Source organism: Mytilus galloprovincialis, chromosome 3, assembly GCF_965363235.1.
Source record: "Mytilus galloprovincialis chromosome 3, xbMytGall1.hap1.1, whole genome shotgun sequence".
NCBI lineage: Eukaryota > Metazoa > Mollusca > Bivalvia > Mytilida > Mytilidae > Mytilus > Mytilus galloprovincialis.
The window spans coordinates 79,913,878-79,933,005 of record NC_134840.1 but is presented as its reverse complement, the minus strand read 5'-3'; positions in this window follow the sequence as shown (position 1 = coordinate 79,933,005).

Genomic DNA, 19,128 nt, shown 5'->3' with positions numbered 1-19,128 from the left:
TAAGTAGCTGTGACCCAGGGCGTTTGATACAGCTATTTAAAGTTAAAGCCTGTGTACAAAAACACTTAATGAAGACAAACACGTTCCATGCATCATGATAATTAAACATTTTTTTTGAAGCTTCTCTTCTTTGCTCTGTACAAGCTTTCTTTGCCTTCGAAACCGTGTTCCTCCACTTGTCTCTTATCTCACTTGTGCAACCCCAAGGAGTTTGTTTTCACTGAAATCTCTTCCCAAATCATTTTGGTTTTTTTGTTAGTAATCTCATTACTGTGCTTTTCTTGTAGGATGTAGTGAAACTTACTGGCTTCTTCCTGTATAAGGTTCTCTTCAGGTAATGAATATTTTGTTTTTCTGGGAGCTTTCCTAAATAGAAACTTTAAAACCGTGGATCAAAATCGAAAGATACACCAAATCATTCTACAAATCTTCTTATCCGACATTTATCGTGTTATTACTGTGATAATTGTTTAAATGGAGCCATCAACGAGTGTGAGAAAACGCAATTTATAGGAGATTCGAAAAGAGTCGAAATGATCCAAAATGAGAACTTCAATTCCGAAATTTTGTAGACGAAACGCGCGTCTGACGTATATATACAATTTTAATCCTGGTATCTATGATGAGTTTATTTGCAATACAAATGATAATACAATTGAAAACATTGTTGAAAAGGAGATGCTTAATGCACTTTTGGCCGACGATGTTGATTATGAGAAGTGTCAAAAATACCACACATTATAAAATGTTTTATATATGTAAACTGTATATTATGTATAATGTTTTAAACCATTGGCCCATATGGGCGTTAAGAGCTTTTCAATAAAGAATTTATGAATTTTTGTTATTTCAGATGACAGGGGTTGTCCATTTAACCAAGATTCTAAAGTTGGGAAAGGGCTATATATTACAAGAGGATAAAAGATCACAGTTTATTTTTAAACTTGTGAAGCGTAGAACTGCGATTTGCTATTCATCTGCAATACGATTCATTTGTGCTGAAATTGAAAGTGACAGTTAAAATTGTTGTACCTGAAGAGTTGCACCTCGATATTATACAAAACTTGTAAACATATCAGATGAATATAATTATTTTTTTCACGCAATCATTCTCTTTTTTGATTGAATAACTCCGTTGTAAACAATAGACGTCTTTGTCATTAAAACCCTTTTATGTATCATTACACCCCCCCCCTTTTCCAAAAAAAGAAAAAAAACCAACAACAAAAAAAAAAACCAACAACATTTAAACAAGAAAGATATATTAAAAACAGCACAAAACACAAAAACTAAGTTATTTAAGCAAAATGAATAACTTCCTCCCGTCCCTCTTAAATCTAAAAGGGTGAACAACGCATTATATTACATACTAAAGACACAATTTTCTCAACCAGATATAACCAATGGTATTTTAAATGATCGGGCAGAGCGTACGTTTTAATTTGCATAAGGACAGTTTATTTGAAGATGTGTGTGATAAGGATGATTGCCGTTATAATTATTACTGATTTTTAATCACCTATCAGTGTAGTCAAAGGAATTTACAAAAGAATGACTGGACACTTCATTAATGAGTTTATCCTAAAACACCTTTCTATAGATGGACTGGCTTATTATGATTGATTGATTGTTGGTTGCTTAACGTCCAGTGGTAAATATTTCATGCATATTCAGGACGAGAACAAGTTTACAATAAATACAATAGGTAGGTCTTGTCATAATAGAGGCCGTTTGGGATGATAGTCGGGGAAATTTGGACTGCCACTGGAAAATGAGGGTATATTGGATAGGGACAGAAATTTTGCCTTGCAACAGGTCACCTACGGACCCTCAAAGAGTTGTTGCAAGGGTTCTTAACGTGCAAAGAGCGTGGCACTCTCTTTATACGAGGCATCGGATTTAACGTCCCCAATCTGAACGGACGTGACTGCGAACTTGATACATCCCGCACAGCCAACGGACGCCCCACTTCGGCAAGCGTTTTACTGCCGGTCGGAAGAAGACCAAGTGACCCTATTTCTATTCCCCAGTCACCCTTGGGGTATGAGCGAACCGGTTAAACTCCGCCCAGTCAAGTGAAATAAATCGAGTAATACCTATTTTGTATTTTTTTTATTGCGTAACTTCTAGTAGGAAATATTTCATACATACTCAAGACTTGGAAGTATCCATATCGATCAAAAACTATTACCAACAAAACGAACAAAGTATCATCGATTACTGACGTTTAATATCAAATTTTGACGTAACAAATTGGGACACAATATCGTGCGTAAGGTGTTAGTTCTGTTATGACTGCGTATTTATCCGTGTTACAATCTTCTTAGTTCAACTTTATAAAGTTTCATCACATATTATATGTACTCACGTACAAACCCTCAAACCAACTTCATCGCAAATATAGTCAAGCCTAGTCTACAACAAAGGCTTCAGTTATGTGGAAAAACTTCAAAATTCCGGTACACACCATATAATCTCCGAGCTTCAAGTTAGATCACAGAAGAACAGTTACTCTGAACATAGCTATATACATTGTATACACTCACAAACTGGTTTAAATGAAAATCATATACGCCTTGTTAAAAGTGGTTTTCATAGAGATGCTCAATAATTCAATCTTTTGCCTAGCATTGGGACTAATTCAGAGTTAGATTTCTCTCCAATTCATAATATCTTAGATGATAACATTCATGCAAACCATGGAAAAGCATGTAAGAGACATAAATTTAGACTGACAAGGTCGGAAAAAAAAACCGAATTGTAAAAGATTAAATAAAAGAATGTCTACGTGTCGTGTGTATGTTGACTGATGAATCTTTTGTAGACGAAACGCGCGTCTGGCGTATCTACAAAATTTAGTCTTGGTATCTATGATGAGTTTATTTAATGAACACGTAATAATTTGTTTTGGGGTGGTGTATTTGACAAGGGACGACAAGGAGCGCTTCCTGACCTCAGGCTGATGGAATCATAACTTGCATTCATTTAGTTTTAAAGTAAACAATACATTCATGTCTAGATTTTTGTATTTTTGTAATTTTACTTTTTTTCTATGATTTCGATATATGCTTCTGATGAAGAAAGAAAGGAATCATCGTATTCAATACTTCTGCATTCAACACTATTTAACAGGTATTTCAAAAACCAGGTAAAAACAAAAGGGACATATGTATGTTATCGTATTGGAAAAAGTATCTAAACATGTTTAAGGGGGTACCGTACACCTAAGAAAAGATAACTCTTACTAAAACTTTGAGTTAACTAACGTCAATATAGCGTTTTAAAATACGCCTCCTATTACAAGCGTTTTATTGACATTGATTAGTTGTTTACCTGTTGTTATGAAGCAGACGGTACATCACGGTCATAATGGAACAGCGTAAACGTAATACGTTTGGTAAATTTTCGAGATCTAAATCTGCCGATAAGAAATCGAGTCGTTCAGAAATAACTCAAATGGTTATATGATGGCAGGAAATTGGAAGATTCTCCGCAAGTCGGCTTGTCGTAATGGTCATGGCAATTACGTATACGAGTATCTTGATGTTGGGCCGAGGCTGAATTGGAAGGTGATAACACGTCTGATGTATCAAAATCTTGGACAATTGGGAGAAAAATTGTAGAGTTGAATATCCTAGATGTATTGCTGTACTTGCAAGTGTCCACTTCACCTGTCAAATATTGTAGGAGAATGATTGTTTGGCATATCCAACTATATCGGTCATCACGTGACTTTTACACTTAAGTTGTATATCATTAATGGCCGATTGATTATCAATGAAAGTGAACGGGGTACATAGATAAAACGGTCATAACTTTTTTGTTATAATGTATATTTTCCCTCCCAACCCCGCCTTTTACAGTTAATATTTTTTACAATAAAATATGTTTTAAGTTTCAGTTCAGAAATATGATTTCGTGCTTCGAAATAAGTTTGAAAATTGAGGTGACATAGCCACACAGCCTCCGTTGACATCTTCGTTAATTCTCGATAAAATTGTAATGGGACCTTTTTGTAAAATCAATTTTCTCAACTAATTTATTGTTACTTATATCCTCCCAACCCCTAAAAAGATCGAAAACATATTCATTTAAATGAAATCGCAAACCATATCAGTTCAGGTATTAAACTTTTTGCTTCGAAATTTGGTTGAAAAGTTCTTATTTTTGCAGTCTTCAGCAATATTTTCAAAATGGCGGCCACTGTTGGAGGTTCACAACGACACGACATGCCGGTATTCATTTAGTTATAAATCAAAAAGTAATATTTCAAATATTTATCAAAGTGTGTCTTTTTGTACTTAAGAAATTTCTTTTTTTCACATGTTCTTCAATATATTTATTAGAAACAGTATCTCACACTAAAAAAAAAGATTTGCATGCACCAACCATGCAGTTTACATGTACATTGATAGCGTGGGGCGACATGGGAATATATATTTTTGAAGATTTAAACGATGAAAATCGAAAAATTGTTAGATGCATGTCTTTTCAATAATTGTCTTACCTTAATGCAGCATAGAATTAAACATTGTTTCCCTCTGTTAAAGTGGATACATGCTATTTGTTTTGATAAAGTTTCGAAGTTACATAAAACAAAATGGCGACCAAATAATTTTCAAACGTAGACGATGTTCGACACTTATTTTGCACATGCAAATATTTCAATTAGATTTAACTGTTTGTATTGCAATTAAATATGACACGTTTATTGTAACTCGTATGATAATTAAGGATAAAGCTAGATTGTGGAGATATTAATTAAGTCATCAACGTGATCAAAGAAAACAAACATGGCAACGTGGCCTAATCACGATGTAAGTTTTGACAAGACCTAATATATATATTAGTATTATACGATTGTTTATGAAATCATTTCAATGATAATATTTTATATTAACAAAAGGAAACCACGGATGGATGGTAACAAAGCTGAAATATCTATATATATATATATATATATATATTTTAAATCATTACACGGGTAACCAGTACATTTTACATAATCCTAATTAAACCAGTCACATACAGAGTTATCGAACCTAATTATGACTGGAAAAGTTGCATATGGGCTAGGTGGTCTACTGATGGTAGACTGTGAACTGTGTCATACTGTTAATAATGTGCATTTTTGGAAGAGAAGACCATCTGGAAGTTATGACATCAACACAAAAGCTTCCATAGGTATGATTATATCACATGCTTGTAAATTATATGTCTGTATGATGCTAATATTTACTGTTTAACTGTTTACAGGGGCGGATCCAGGCATTTTAAATAGGATGGTTCCTAACCCAAGACAAAGGGGGGTGTTTTTTTTATTCTTGCAGGACATGCAACTTTTCTTGGAAAGGAGACAGGAAAGGTGCTATCATTCGATTTAAGAAGCAAAATATGTAAGATTTGCGAGTTCCACCAGAAAAAGAGACAGTTCGGGGGCATGAGTGTCATCTGAATTGGCATGAGTCTAGTAAAACCATGGAGGCAGATATGACGGTATGATGAGTGTGAAATTAATGGTATGTTTCATATTCAAAATAAAGAATTTTGAAATACAATTTCATTTAATGAGTTCCCTTAGTATTTCAAAAAATTCAAAAATTTGTGAACAGTAAATTTATAAATATAACCATATCAATGACAATTCATGTCAGCACAAAAAGTGCTGACTACTGGACTTGTGATACGCTCGGGGAAATAAATCTCCACCAGCAGTGGCATCGACCCAGTGGTTGTAAATAAACTCATCATAGATACCAGGACTAAATTTAGTATATGGTTACGGCCAGAAATTACCTTTAAATTAAAGCCAACAAAAGACGCAAATCAATAATAAAATTTAACAATATTTATTATACAAAAGTTTACAAGAAGTATTACACAAATATTACTGTCAACTTAACTGTCAAAATCTGAGTCCAATCTTTTATCTTTATCTATATCCTGATATCTTTCGGAATCCAATCTGACTATTACGTTCACTACTACGGTCACAATCCAGTATGATGTTGTTTGTAGAATAAAAGTGTCAATTCAAATGCTATAAATATTAATGTCTATCGATGTCTAAGTGTAAGTGTGTGAGTTTAACTTTAGTGTCTGTATATATATAGTTATCACGGAAAATTCTAGAACACTCTAGAATGGAACGTCCTAGAAAGTTACAACGGAAGTTTCAAGTAAAATGTAGAAGTTAATATAACGCATCTTTTATTAGGATCATTCTGGAATCATTATGCAAGTTAAATGGAAAGTTCCAATCATTCTGTGATTGTTCCAATGATTTCTAAACTGCACAGTTCTAAGATTATTCTGTAAACAACTATCAGGCCAACATAAATAATGTATAATTACAATATCATAACAATATGCAATCGCACAGTTCTGAAAAGCCTTATGTAAAAGAAAAGAAGAAAGCCAGGAAATATAGGAAGTGCAAGCTTTGCTCAGTTTCCGTGAAACAGTCAAAACACAAGGATCATCTTATTGAACATTCCAAACCAAAGGTGAGGATATTGAAAAAGATAAAAGTGAACACTTGTGTGAACCCGAAATGCACATATCCAGTGGGATTTCCACATAAAGCAAATGTTGAAAAGAATGTGGGAAGATGTTTTGTCTACTGTCACTGTGAAGGAATACTAAAGATAGACTTCAAGAAGAAGGTCTTGACCGAGGATTATGAAGACTATACTGAAGAACTCAAGTACTGGAACTCATGCATGAAGATGATAGAACAATATGAACTGAAAGATTTGAACATTGTGAGAACTAATACTTGGTTGATTTTAATTTTGCGGCATTTACTAAACCATTTTATCCGAAATACCGGTAACTTCACAAATGTAGCTTCTCTACGGTGGTTTAAAATCCCAGATGAAATACTGTATTTGTGAATGATTTATCTCGGAGAAATGAGACGGAAGGAATGCAATGCTACTACTGGGAATACCTTTGTTTATCTTGTGTATTACGTCATTTTTGTGGGCGGAACCAAAGTATAAATAGCAAGTTTGCGTGCAGCTTCTGTGCTTTTTTTCACCTCAATGCTGAACGTTCGCTAATTATATCGACAATCATATTATTATTTTGTGCAGAATATGACTCAAAGTCATATTAGAATCGGACAGAAATAGGTATTTGTCTATTCTAAAACTTTTATAAAAAGATTTTAATTCATTGATCGGAGAATACCACAAAACTCCGTCGTCTGCCGTATTACACCAAGCTGCATAGTCGGTGTTTACATTTTGGCTAGCACCAATCAGATTTGCTCGGCGCTGCACCAAGTGAAATTACTTTGTGAAATAGTATTTTTATTCGATAGCAAGCTTATAAATATTTAAATATTAGCCTTTTATTATCCTTTAAATATATCTAACCTGCATCAAGCAGGATCTCAAATTATTTGCTGTGCACCTACTAGATTTCCTGGCACCAAGTACAATAGGAAAAATTATTTAGCTTTTAGGAATTAAATGTATCTATGTTTATATTAAGATAATTCTATTCATGTATTTTATGAACTACCGTATCTGTTGTTTTACTTAAATTGAAATAGTATAAATAGTCTAATTTTAAAATACAATTGATGAACTTTAACAATCAAAACCAAGGAGTAAACAAAGACTAAAAAAACCAAAGGACATTTACATCAACAGTTATAAATAATGATTAAGAAAAAAGATTATTATTATGTTTTCCTTCACGAATTTTTAGGGGCACAAATTGCCATGTTCACGGTCATGAAGGAAACAATAAAGGAAACAAGAATGTGTCCTAAGTACACGGATGCCCCACTCGCACTATCATTTTCCATAATCAATGGACCGTGAAATTTGGTAAAAAAAATCTAATTTGGCATTTAAATTAGAAAGATCATACCATATAGGGAACAAGTGTATTAAGTTTCAAGTTGTTTGGTCTTCAACTTCATCAAAAACTACCTTGACCAAAAACTTTAACCTGAAACTCCCACTTTCATTTTTTATGTTCAGTGGACCGTGAAATTGGGGTCAAAAGTCTAATTTGGCTTTAAAATTAGAAAGATCATATCATAAGCAACAAGTGTACTAAGTTTCAAATTGATTGGACTTCATCAAAAACTACCTTGACCAAAAACTTTAACCTGAAGACTGGCGAACGGAGGCACAGAACAGAAAGCATAATGCCCCTCTATCGTAGCTGGGGCATAAAAATGCATCGATTACATATCACATTCTGACACAAATTTGGGTCTGAGGCACCTCAAATTTCAACCTGAAGTGCATGCGCCACCACCTCCTAACTTCTAATGTTAACCAGCAGATATTAGAGGCATTGTCAAATTTCACCACAAACCAAGAATTACTTCTAAAGGATTATAAATCACGTTTTATATTCAAACGACTTTACCGTTTAACTGATTCATTAAATATGTTTAGTAAAATATCGTATTTCGTATATTAAATTCGTTTCTAGCGGTAGTCAAATTTAGCGATGTATCCAAGTTTGGATTTGGCACACCATTTATCGGACATTAATTACAAATATAGCTTTTCTACGGTGTTTACAATTCCAGTGACATTCATTATATATTTGAAAATCATTAACCTTTTTGAGAAATGATACATATAGAATTTTCATAATGAACTTTCAAGTGTAGACAAAAATTGTAATCCAGAGCTTAGAGCGATTTATATGGGGATAAAGCCCCCTATTACAGTAGAAAATACAATAATAAAAAAAAAAACAAAAAAGCAAATCGGGAAAATTTCCCCAATTTTTCATTGCACTATTGAACTCAAAATCGTTTAAAAATTTTATGTCGCGTTTTTGAATTTCCGGATCTGCGCAGAAATCTACTTCCGTTTCTGGTCTTGTTTGCATGAGACTTTGAATAAAATGTATAGTTATCAGTCTAAGAAACACTGTGTATCATCGCCACCGGAAATTGGATACTAACGAAGCGCAGAGAAATAGAAAAAAGTAAACAAGTTAAGAATTCATTCAATTTAAAGCATTTCCACTCATTTGATGAGGGTGCCGCTTAAGAAATGATTTTCTGGTATATAATTCTTAAAATTATTAGGCCGATAAGTACAAAATTAATACAAGATTTTGTGTAATACTCCAAAACTTGACACTTAGTACCGGACAAATTTTGAGGTCTATCGTCCTCTGTCGCCCCATTCTCAAGATATTGAACTGTTTTTCATTATTTTTCCAGACACGTCTTAAGATTATTATAGTATGGCATCATATTTACTGAAATTAAAAAAGATGTGTTTTAAAGAATATAGACCATAAAAAATAGAGTCTAGGGTACGGCAACTTGCTCGTGCTGACAAATTTACTGTATGGCAACTTGCTAATTTTAGAATAGTTATTTAGCGTCCTATTAAAGAAAATAAAGTATTTTTTTTTGGGGGGGTAACTTTTTATGTTAAACTGTTTTTCTCCTTTTCAAGGTTTAAATTTGTTTAAAACTGTTATTTGACTGATAAATTTTCAAAACTTAACTGTTTTCGACCCACTGTCTTTAATCTGTTTTGTTAAAATTTGTAATGTTTTTAACTGTTTATTTGAAATTGAGATTCCTATATCTGTTACTTAATACTTAAAGTGTTCACTGTTTTTGACATTATTTTCTCTGTTAGCTGATAATAACAGTTATTTACAAGAATCAAATTAAAATTTACTGTCGATCTCTTTCTTTACGTTGCTTCCTCAAATGAGTAACATAAACAGCATATATGTAACTGTACATGTCTTTAAAAATCTTTGAGTATAGTAAATCCTTGATAAAATTGAGAATGGAAATGATGAAAATGTCAAAGAAACAGAAGGCCGACCAAATAGAAGAAACAACCCAACGCAGCGAGAAATTTATAAACTAGGGTGCCAGGGGTAACAATTCACAGATAGGAAAAAACTTTGAATTGACACGCATAATTTTTTTTAAACACCTTCTTTTCCTTCCTTCCTAAAAAAATAAGGCTTAATATTTGAGTTATGTATATGTGTATATTTATGGAGAAATCGTTAGAAATAGATTTGATTTCAAATAGTAATAATGGTGAAATATAATCTCTTTTTTTGTGTGACCATGGCACCAATCAGCATTTATTTGATACCAAATATTGCAAAATAGGGGGTTGAACTTGTCACAAAGATCTAAAAAATTTGGTCCAAAGGAATATTTGAATCAATAAGAGTGATACCTTTCCTCAAAACAATAGACATATATCTATCAAGAGGTTAAAAAAAAATCATATGCATTTCTGCTGTTTTTCCATAAAATTGAATTGAAAAAAATCGAGCCTCAAATCTTTGTTGAAAAACAATACAAAATTTCTAAATCTATGGTGGTACGGATAAGAACGTATGGACGGCCAAACTGAAAAATGGCTTTTAAAACATGTTTATGTGTTTTTCTATGTTGTGATGTTATGCTATTGTTTCAAAGAGGGGGAGAGGGATTGGATCCATTGGAACGTTTAATCACGCTGTGGATGTTTGCACCTGTCCTGGGTCATGAGTCTGATGTACAGTGGCTGTCGTTTGTTTGTGTGATTTATGCGTGTTTCTAGTTTGTCGTTTTTTTTTTTATTATTTAATACAGATTAGACCGTTGGTTTTCCCGTTTGAATGGTTTAAGTAATTTTGGGGCCCTTTATAACTTGTTGTTCGGTGTGAGCCAAGGCTCTGTGTTGAAAGCCGTACATTGACCTATAATGGTTTACTTTTTTTTTAAAATTGTTATTTGGATGGAGAGTTGTCTCATTGGCACTCACATCACATCTTCCTATATCTATAAAAACAATATACATGTTCATATAAACCCACTAGGAAGGCTATATTATTATTCAACTATCTAAAAATCAATTCAATTGTACAAAAACTTTCATATTTAGAAAATTCACCATGGCTATAATGCGAAACTAAACATGCAACTGTGTAATGGTATACCTGAAGCTGTCTCCTAAACGAGCAATCATTTAACTACCAAAAGGGGGTAGAAGTTCAATGTTTGTTTCTTGAAACATATAAATGAACCAAAATTTGAAAAATAAAATAAATAAAAGACTATATAGCAAAGGTTACGGACTCAAGTTGAGTCATGCAGGTGCAAAAAATGCAGCAATGTCAAACATGTTAAGGGATATCTCATGTCCCTCTTTATACGTTTAACCAATGTAATTATTTCTGGCTTCTATTTGTAATGTATCCAAAACGTGAAAAGGAAAGGCCACTTCTTATCCAGCTAAAACCCTGGTCAGGCCTATGATGAAAATAATTCAGATGTATATGGAATGTTTGATAAGTTATAATGACCGAAAGTACCTAGACGGAATTTTCAAAATTAAAGTACCTTTTCAATTTGCAATGCGTAAAATAACTGAACAGTGTGGCCTGTTAGAAGAGGCCGAAAAATGAGGACTTGGTTCTCAAATTGATGATAAACTTGCTAGTCTAAGACTTCAAAAATGTAAAGATGGACCATGGCTTTTTTTATATCAGCTCGGAGTTCTTAATTGGGACTTGGAGATGAAATAGTGCTACAACTTGTGACACCTTATATGTTACTTTTTGATTTATACACTGGTTTTGATGATTTAAAAAAAAAAAGTAAACCTTCGTAATTCCTTTTAATAAAATCATGTTAGCAATGAGTCGTATGAATACCCTGACTGAGTGTTACCATAATTTATAAGAGCCCCCGCCATAAAAAAAAAAAATAATGTTCGTGCCCTATAGTATTCACTCATTCTATCTGTTTGTTATACTTTCCTACGTCATGCTACGACTGATTGACATAAAACATTTACTCAACAATATACATAACCAGAAGAAGCCTCCCTTTTGCTGTTTGAAGCATTTTCGATTAATCAAGACAAAGTCCTTCACTCCGTCTCATTTTCCATCCGTTCAATTGTCTGTCCATGTGTCAAATATGGTACTTCCGTGTGTATTCTGAAAATTAGTCAGCTTTATAAAAGATTTCTTATGGAGCTTGGCATTTCTGCGACTTTGTACAGTGGTTTTCAAATTTTTGAATACATTGAAGATATGCTTTTCATTGCTTTCGGATTCTTTTGGAAAAAAGGGTAATTTAAAGTTGCTGTTAACTCTTACCAGCATTTAAAATTTGTTGTTATCTGTTTTTGCCAAACTCGAGGTGATGTTAACATGTTAATGGACCCCTCCCCCTCCCCCATTTAATTATGCATTAGATAAAATGCATTAGATAGAAATACCATTTGCTTGATAGCATTTAAGATGTATACAAATTATATATTTTCAAAAAGAAACTGAGAAGAAAATTAATTCGAATTGCTTCTCCTTACTTTCGGTGAAAACAAAGTATTTTCTTAATTTTTCTATTTACAAATGAATCATTTCAGAAATTAAATAATTAAACAATTTTATGTGTCTGTCCGAATTCTCGATCCTGTGGTTACCGTTGCTTCATCTCTATCTTATTTGTTGTTTCCAATTGTTTTGTTACGAGTTAGGTCGTTAGTTTTCTTGTTGAGTCCTTCCACATTTTTCGGTCGGTGTTTTTTTTATAGCCGACTATAAGGTACGATTTCCTTGTTGAAGGCCGTACGATAGCATATAATTGCTTACATACACTTTATTTGATCCTGACAGAGACATATTAACACATATATATGTGTATATATGTCTCCGATCCTGATGGATAGTTATCTTATTTGCTATCATACCACATCTCCACTGTTTTTATATAAAAACAGCTAGCACCAACGAAAGATGAATGGACGGTTTATTTTATTGAACTTACAAAATTTCACCCCAACAACAAATAAGACAACAGTCGTTAGTAGTATAACGATCTATGGATGTATTTAGGATAATATGGTTGAATAAAAAACTTTTTGTACAAAATCGAAAAGCGGTACCCAAAGAACTGAATTAACGGCATATACTTAATAATATTTAAGTAAGACATATTGTATATTTGTTAGCCTGTAAAGCTTTGATATCAACAAAATATCGTCACTTGATATTATCTAAACAGTGATTAATTTCCTCTTAAAATTATAGTATGTTGATCGATTGTTTAACGTTCAGTGGCAAATATTTCATGCATATTTAGGACAAAAACAAGTTCACAATAAATACAATAGGTAGGTTGTTGTAATAGAGGCCATCTAGGATGATGGTCGGGGAAATTTGGACTGCCACTGGAAAATGAGGGTATATTTGATAGGGACAGAAATTTTGCCTTGCAACAGGCCACCTACGGACCCATTCAAAGTGTTGTTGGAAGGGTTCTTAACGTGCAAAGAGCGTTGCACTCTCTTTCCACGAGTCATCAGATTTAACGTCCCCCTTCTGACTGGACGTGACTGCGAACTTGATACATCCCGCACAGCCAAACGGACGCCCCACTTCAGCAAGCGTTTTACTGCCGGTTTGGAGAAGACCAAGAGACCATATTTCCATACCCCAGTCACCCTTGGGGTATACAAATGAAAAACAGTTCAATTCCTTGAGAATGGGGCGACAGAGGACGATCGACCTCGAAATTTACCGGTACTAAGAGGCAAGTTTTGGAGTATTACACAAAATCTTAATTTTGTCCTTATCGGCCTAATAATTTAAAGAATTATATATCAGAAAATCATTTCTTAAGCGGCACCCTCATCAAATGAGTGGAAATGCTTTAAATTGAATGAATTCTTAACTTGTTTACTTTTTTTTCTATTTCTCTGCGCTTCGTTAGTACCCAATTTCGGGTGGTGATAACACAGTGAGAAAGGAACTCAATACTAATTCATTTTTAAAATTTGATTGTTATAAAAATACGTTACCTGATGAAAGCGTTTCTTTGTTTACATTGAATATGACGTCATAACTTAAATACGTCACAACTAAATCCCTAACAACAGAACCAAAATTAAAAACGTTACGGTATTTCCGTTTCTTTTTAACATGTTTGAATGCATGGTACGGCTTTCAGGAATTTAAACTGCTATAAACAATACTTCTACTGTGATAGATTTGTTTCCTTGTAAAATGTAAACCAGTTAACGGTCAGTACAAGCCGATCAGAAGGAAGACAGACAAAAGTGAAACCCATAGTAGAAAAGAAGGTTGACAATAAAGAAAGCTAATCTTCATTGTAGGTCTTTGTTTTAATCCATTATGTTTAGAACTTTTGAATTTTGGCCTAACATTTAATTTTTAATTAATGAATGAAATTTTATACGATAAAATGGTCGAATCTAGAAGTTATGTTCTTTTCGGCAGTCAGCTAGATTTTTTGTTGTGCAATTTTGAAATATTAAAAGTGTTAGTAGCAACTGGCAGAGATTTTATAAAAAAAATAAAATAAGTAATTTTATTGATTGTACTGTTAACTTAGACCATATATTAATGAAAAATGCAATAATTTAAGTAAAACTACTAAAAAAAAAAAAAAAATGGGTTCAAATATTTATGTTGCATACGATTATTTATCCATGGTGTTTTTTTATTTATCAAAATATTGACCTAACTTTTTTTACACTATTTACTTTCTCTAAATATGCTTAAACAGCATATTAAAGTATCTAATATAGTTAGAGCTACCAAAATATGAAAACAATTGTGTACATTTGCATATGATAAGATAAAACTGAGGCGTTGAATAGGGGTACCCCCATACGTTTTTCATGCAAATGTGAGAAAAATGTAACAAAAAACACATTATTTTCAAAATTTTGATTTTTATCACCATTAAATACTCTTTTAAGACATATAACATGGAATATCTAAAAGTTAGTATTATCTAAAAGCCTATCTTGGCTAAATAACCGTTGAAATCAGCAAATTTGACAAAAAAGAGAGGATGGTCGGGTAACTGGGGGAACCAGAGATGCCTGAACCTGACGATGACGAATGGAAGTGATGGCAATTTCCTAATACTCCTTTGGTACTCTGCTTTGTCTCAGGTTGATCCTCAAAGTATTGTTAAGTTTCATGAATCAGGTAGCATTGTACTGAGAATGTTCCTGGTCACATACATTATAAATGGATCCTTGAGTAGTGTATAACTATTAGAAACTCAAAGTCAATGATAAGTTCCAACTTATATTAAAAAGACATACATGTAGAATATACGCAATTTAACAGTGCATAGTAAACAGACAGTATTACAATAAAGTTACAATACAGACTAAAAAATTCTTGACTTCGTACTGACTAAAATAATGCCTCCCCCCCTATTTATACTCCCCTTATTAACCTAAAAAATTACAAAACACTAAACTCCCTTAACCAATGAAAAAGTGACACATAAACTAGTAGGGCTAGTAGGGCACTACAGCTCCAAGAGGAGGGCTGGTAGAGCACCTGGTAGGGCTTTGCGAACTAGCCCAACAAAACAGGAAATGTCTATCATTGATAGTAAAATTTCAGTTATGAAACAAAGAACAACCTTGAAAAACATTTGGCTGACTAATTAAAACTGTCAAACTTATGTATAAATGATGAAACTTGTTAACACAACCTTAAAAAGAGCAAAGTAAATAATAACACTATTGCTATAACTGTTAATTAGACCGTTGGTTTTTCCATTTGAATGGTTTTACACTTGTAATTTTGGGGTTCTTTATAGCTTGTTGTTCGGTGAGAGCCAAGGCTCCGTGTTGAAGACCGTACCTTGACCTATAATGGTTTACTTTTATAAATTGTTATTTGGATGGAGAGTTGTCTCATTAGCACTCATACCACATCTTCCTATACCGAACTACATATAAAATCTTGAAAAGGGGGAGAATACACAAAATACAATATTCATTACACAAATATATACATTTCCACTTATAACAGTTACTGTACTATGTCAATGTATTTCCACTTAATGATAAGTAAAATGAAACTTAAAAAGCCATCCTTTGGCTAAAACTGCATTAAAAAATAACCATCCTTTGGCTACACAGCTTGTAAATCCTTTTAAGTCTTTCAAAACAAGGCTTTCACTAATGAGAATGGAAAATCTGAAAAAGTAGGAAAAAAACTCATCAACATTAAGAAACCATAAGTGTTTTATTATACATGTATGATATTTGACAGAGTTGATTGCAAAGGGTATCACATACATCATGGAGCCTCCTTGTGGGGATTTTCATTGTGATTACTTGAGCGTTTTTATGACATTTTTTTATTAATTACTGGACCAAATATGTATTAATGTTTGTTCATCAGAAACAATATATAGTAAGAAGAAAGATTTCTCAATTTAAAAAGATAAGAAAAATATTAAACAGTTAAATGGACTGCATGTATTGAAATAAGTAGCTGTTGATCAAAGTATAATCCTGAGCTTAAGATTAGTAGTAACACAACAGAAGTTAGTACAAATCATAAATTACAAAAAAAGGTATATATCATAAACTGAAAAAAAAAATATGTATTAAATAAAATAGAGATATTGGTATTTATTTGTATACATCTATATTTCATTTTTGTCAAATTTGGGTAAACACAATCAAAATATGTACAAAAGAACCTAGCACCTCTGACTGTTTTTAAAATAAAGATAAAAATACCTCTGACTTGGTATTTAAAATAAATATATAAAAAGACTATATAGCTATTCTTTAAATTGTTGCAACTAGAAATGCAATGGAGTTCTACATGTATAACGACAGACAAACCTTTATTAGTCTATTCTCAACAGATGAACCAAAAACCAGTAAAACCTGAATTCAGACAAATAATGGAATCTATGTTATTCAAAAATGGCCATCAGATACAGATTTTGTTTTTGTTGAAAGTATAACAATATACTGAAGTAAAATGAGGTCATGAAAGACAGGTTTGACTGATATAAATAACAAACAAAATAAAAATCCAAACCAAAGATAAACATGAACAGAACATATTGTGATCGCTTACATTTCACTGGTTGGCCACAACAATGCTAAGATCACCTTTTTCCATGTCTTCAACTAGGTTGAAGGCATAGATCGCATCATCCCTTTCATATTTTATATTGTACCACTTAGAAAAGCCAGGTACCATAGAAATGACATATCCATCGTAAATGTTGCCATCACTAAATGAATGTTTTATAGTTTTCCCAACCAAGAGGGGTCTTCCCTGTGTTGCATTTTCATGTGTTGGTTCTTTTAGGGTGTCTTTGATCAATGTCTCGACATTATCTTTCAGTTGTTGAATAGTTAATTTTGTGTATTTTCCCCTTTCATTTAATTTGGAAAAATTATAAATCTTTTTGTCAGGATGTTTCTGTTTCAAAACAGTCTTACGGAATTTCAACTGAGCTTCTAAAGCAGCCCTTTTCTCCTTTTCACTTTTAAGGACGGAAAGACCTTCTTCCACTTGGTTTTGATTTTGCCATAGACCATAATAACAGACCATGTTAGTCATATCTTCAGCTTTCTGTATACGTTTCCTTTCCAATTCTTGTAACTGTTGCTGTTTCTGTTTTTGTACTTCTATTCTCTGTATTTGTATATCAGCTAACCTTGATCTGAATAACTGTCTTTGTTCTTTTCCTTCCTTCATGCTTTCTGTGATTAGTTTTTTTTTCTCGATCTCATCAAGTGATGCCAACCAGTGTCTAGTCTTATTGTGTGAATACATTATAAAAGATTCATTGGTAAGAACAGTGGCATTTGGCCGGTACCGCAACAGCTGGTCTAGTTGTCCAAACACAAACTCAGGTAGCCTATTGTGTTTTAAAGCAGACTTACTTGATAACAAAGTGTACTCTTCTGGTTCCCAAAAAGTTCCACCAGGTAAATGATCTATTATAAGTCTGCTTAATAGTTCATGAATAGCCTGGAATAAATTTTGAACCATTGGAACAACAATTGCATCCACATCTGTATTTTCTTTTACTAAATCTTGCAGTAATTTGTCATCTGTACTTATGTCCGTGTCAAAAGGTGATTCTGTACCGTTACAAAACTTTACTGCTAATTCTGTATCTGAAACTCCTTTCACTAGAAAGTCTATTACCTGTTTATAAAACTTGTTCATTTCCAGTATGTGGCCTGGACTTTCAAGCAAACGCCACAATGGACCTGTTATTAGTTTTGAAATTAAACCAAAGCTTTTGCAGCCTGCAAGATAAAGATCTTCTTTAATATCAAGGGAAACTGCTCTAAGGAGTCCATTGTTAGTTCCATGAACTGTATCTAAAAATATAGACGCTAAAGTTTTGTGGAAATAGCATGCTAGACCAAGCACAAACACCAAGTTAAAGCGGTTGTGCTTAAAACGAATAAATAGGTTTTTTTCCCCCTGTTGCTTGAGGAATGTCATCCAAGCCATACTGGCACCACTTTTCTCATCTTCTCCAACAGCAAATACTTTGCACGCAGTTCGTATTAGTCTTAGTGTCCCACTTTCATGCCTATGAAATCTTTTTAGCTCTGGATAATGTGCAGATCCTATATCTTTACCCTCTAAAAAAGCTTCTTCAAATTTATAAAGGGCTTTTTCACATACATCTGCTATTCCAACCATTAAATGTAATCCACAAAAGAAGTTGTTCATCTTTGAGCAAAGAGCTTGCTCAGTGACATCTAATTTGTTCCAGTCCTCGATAATAAGTGGAAGAATCTCACGTCTAAAATTTTCCAACAAAACGTTGAATGCCTTTTCAGTGGAAGCTCTATCAGACATCGTGTTTTTCAAATGGCATAAAAGTTCATAGCCTGCTTGTTTCTCATTATCTTTCTCCTGTCCATAACAATGGTCAGTTATGTCTTTCAATATTTCTTTAAAAGTATCTAAGCAAGATTTTGAACTTTTATCAAGCATTTCTCGCAAGCCTAATACATAAGATGTCTTATTGTCATCAGTAACAATATATGTTTGTAGTGTTTTACCATACTTACGGGTCTCATCTGTATACAAAGTTGTATCGATTTTATTAGACAGAACATTGCTTATTTGTTTATGCGCAATAGCTATTTTGCTGTCTATCATTCTTTCTATAGTTCTAGTTGATGGAAGATTGTTTGGGATTTTACCACATATATCAGCAATTTGCTTTATGACAGGTGATATTTTCTCAATTGGCACTTTTAAATCGCTAAGGTTAATGACACATTCTATTGTTTTAGTATTAAATTTTTTAAGATCTTCATCATAGAGAATCAACTC